Source organism: Rhamphochromis longiceps, linkage group LG23 (assembly GCF_057381845.1).
Source record: "Rhamphochromis longiceps isolate RC_006_pf linkage group LG23, R_longiceps_female_GT1.1, whole genome shotgun sequence".
In the NCBI taxonomy this organism is placed as follows: domain Eukaryota; kingdom Metazoa; phylum Chordata; class Actinopteri; order Cichliformes; family Cichlidae; genus Rhamphochromis; species Rhamphochromis longiceps.
This window is the reverse complement of record NC_140578.1, coordinates 22,074,156-22,077,935: the sequence shown is the minus strand read 5'-3', so window position 1 is coordinate 22,077,935 and position 3,780 is coordinate 22,074,156. Positions and strand designations below refer to the sequence as shown.

At 39.3% G+C, this 3,780-nt stretch overlaps 1 pseudogene; it reads left to right on the top strand.

The window, feature by feature from the left end:
* The first annotated feature begins 301 nt into the window (after positions 1 to 301).
* Positions 302 to 953, top strand: LOC146641933 (lectin-like; annotated as a pseudogene).
* Positions 954 to 3,780: the final 2,827 nt, after the last annotated feature.

Below are 3,780 nucleotides of genomic sequence, written 5' to 3'. Positions count from 1 at the left end.
AAATATTTTGAAAGTTCCTAAATTCCCAAGCTCCATGCATGAAATTAAAATTTCATTTGGCTTTTAACACACTTAATTAATTAAATAACATAAATTGGTTTGATGATTCATCAGCTAATTGAACAAATACAAGTGACCAATAGGTGTGTTTTCTTGTGATGTTGAAACATTTTCCAAGAATAAAAGGGCAGTCTTGATATGCAAATTCTTTTTGAAAAGCAAAACTCAGAGCTCAAGCATATATTTTTCAAAACCTTTTGGATCCTCATTGCTCTGAGGGATTCTTTCGAGAAACTTAACAATGGATCAGATCTTTACATTCATCCTGCTCCTGCTCAGTTTATCTGGCACTTTTTCCAAATACGTCTACATTAACCAGAAAATGGATTGGCGTCAAGCTCAGATTTACTGTCAGCAGCATTACACAGACCTGGCTCCTGTCAGTAATGAGAGGGATAATAATGAACTTCAGCAGCTCGCCAGCAATGTCAATGAAATTATCTGGATCGGACTGGTAAGAAATTCTTCAGACAGAACAGAATGGCTGTGGTCAGGAGGTGGAGCACCAACCATGTATTTCTGGGCAAAAACTGAACCTAATGACTATGATCATAGAGAAGACTATGGCTTTCTGTGGAAGAGCAAGTGGTACGATGGAGGCCTATGGTATAGAATAACCTTCTTCTGCTACAGTGCATCAGTGGTGACTGAGAAAAAGACTTGGGAGGAAGCTCTGGAGTACTGCAGAGAGCACAACGATGACCTGGCCAGTGTGGGGTCTGAGACTGAGATGCTGCTGATCCAGAAAGAGCTGAGCAAACAAAACACCACTGAACACGTCTGGATTGGATTGCGTTTCCTGTCTGGTGACTGGCTGTTGATGGACGGGCAGGAAATGGACTTTGAGGCCTGGGGTGAAGAGGGAAAACCATCATGTCCATATGCCAAGATGAGGTGTGCCTTACAGGTGGCAGTTGGACGCAAGGGTACTTGGAAGGCACATGACTGTGAGGAGAGACTAAATTTTATTTGCTCCTGAGTTTACATTATAAAATTCATTACCCTCTATCTACTGTGTATGTGTGAATGTGAGAGTGAATGAATAGTGGCATTGTAAAGCGCTTTGGGTGCCTTGAAAAGTGCTATATAAATCCAATCCATTATTATTATTATTATTGTTACTGTGGTTAGTGTAGGTTGATTATTTTTCGAATTTATTTGTGCTTTCTTTCTTGATGTGTCGTTGTAGATGTGTAGTTTCATTTCCGTTTTGTCAGAATGGTAAAAAGTCATTTTTTTCTTTCTTTTAGAACTACTATTTATTCTACTAAGTAAACAATATAGAGAGAAATAATATCGATGTTAATTCAAAGTAAACAAAAATATTTTGAGATCATTTCCAGATGTTTTTCCATAAGATTTGAGAATGCCTTACTGTTTGCAGGCAAGCTGTAGAGTGAAGCTACATGTGTTTACGAGTTAGAGGGAAGATTGTGGTGAGGGATGTAATGGGGTGAAATTATGCTCAAAGGTCTTACAGATATGTATGTTATGATCCAAAAAATAAACAGTCATTCCACCACTAAATGGCTGAAAAATTAATAAATAAATAAAATAAAGGTTTTGGAGTAGCTTACTCAAAGTTTGTACTTATATCATATTAAGATGCTTTGGCATGATCTTAAAAAGGGAGTTCATACTGAAAAACTGTCCAATGGGGCTGAATGAACAGTTTCCACAATGAAGACCGAACAAAAACTCCTCCATAGTGATTTAATTATCAAAAAAATCTTGGAGGAATTAAACTCCAAACATGCTACTTTAAAAAGCATCAACTTTAAAATACTGTGTATAGTGGTTGTATACCACTCTCACTTAAAAACAGAGAAACATAGCAGGTCTGTGTTACTGTGGACTTCCATCATTGTGACTGCCCTGTGTTACTTTTCTAAGAGATCACTTTGCCATCTGCCTTAGCCGTTACTGCCACTTAGTGGCGAAAGTCAGTTTTGCCTTAGTGCCACATCAGGTGGGAGCCAATGAGGTCTTTTTCTCTGTACCATGATGTTAAACTATTGTCACAACAAAAACAAAAAAGTTGACGTTGGGGGGGGCAACACCAGCGCAATAAAAGAAACTTTGACAGGAATCGTAAAACTTGTTTTGAATGCTTAAAATACTCAGGGTATAAACATATACACTTAATAATGACAGTATAAGCAAAGCAAGAATGCAAAAAAGAATAAAGGCCATATAGTTGCATGGTGTGGTTGTGGTGGATGATCTGATATCCTCGTGTTGGTGTTGTTCCCAGACCATCATGAAAATGTTGTTCCAGGTTCAACATTGCAAGTGACCAATCACATTGTTGTGACGTTATTCCTTTGCGCGCCAAGCCATTCGTGCATTTATGAAATTCCAATGTTGCAAGGACAATATCAATTCTGCTTACTGTTTATTAAAGGGTTACGGTTAGGGTTAGGGTCAGGGTCCGTTGATCGGCGGACAGAGGCGGTTTCACGCAGCTTTAGTACAGTTTTTTGTTTTACGCCGGTTTTTCCCGACGTCACAACATTCTGATTGGTCACTTGCAATGTTGAACCTGGAACAACATTTAGTATGATGATCTGGGAACAACACCAACACGAGGATATCAGATAAAACGGTTGTGGTTTAGCTGCAGGGGGAGAGGTGGAGTGGAAGTTTGAGGGGACAATGCCAGGAGAGACTGGCTGGTGCGCATTACCTATAATTCTGCCTCTTCCATTTATTTAGTAGTTTGTAATAACTAATATAGTAATACTGGGGAAACAACTGCAACATTACAGCATATAGTGAAAAAATAATCCAATTCTGTGCATTTCTGGGACACTCCTGTGTCACAATGCTACAGGCCAGTTCAAGGTATTAAAAGGCAAATTTTCAACATGATTTGAATTAATAAATAATGTTCAAAGGAAAAACAGCCAGTTGGGGGAAAACGATACAGATTCTATCTCTCTCACATAACATAATGAATTTTCCTCTTTCAGTCGATTCCCTTGACCTCTTCATTTCTTCTCCAAGCGCAACCATAACCTCCACGCACCCTGTCCCCTTACTTTGTCACATTAAACACCTTTCTACTTTAAAGAAGTATCAACTTAAAAAAAAGCAAAAAATAAAAACTGTGTATAATGCTTGTATACTACTCTCACTTAATAACAGCAAAATAGCAGGTCTGTGATACTGTGGGCTTTCATTGCCATAACTGGTCTGTGCTACTTTTGTAAGAGAGTACTGTGCCATCTGTCCTAGCTGTTACTGCCACTTACTGGTGAAGATATTTGTAGCTTATTTTAGGATTTAGAAATGTGTTAGATAGGATGTAGAAGTATTGTAAAGACACTGAAACTGCCCTGGATGTAATAAAGGCCTAAACGTGTCACAAAGTTAGGAGTAGACTTGTAGGAGACCCTCCCCCACCTTGAGCTGTGAAAGTAAAACAAAGAGAGATGAGTGGAAATTCTCCAGGGGATACCTGGGTGGGGGTCTCAGTATTTGTAACTGGATAACTGTGGTCTGGACGGGAGATGGACTTTTATGACCGGCAGGAAGTCCCGCACACAGAGACATATATACACATGCACACACACAAGTATGTGCACACGCAGGCAGTCACGTGCTTGCACACACATACACAAACACAGTGTTTTAGTTTTATGGCACATCATATAGGGTTTACGGTGGGTGTCGCTTCTATAAAACAGCGGGTAATGGAGATCTTGCAGAGGAATTGCC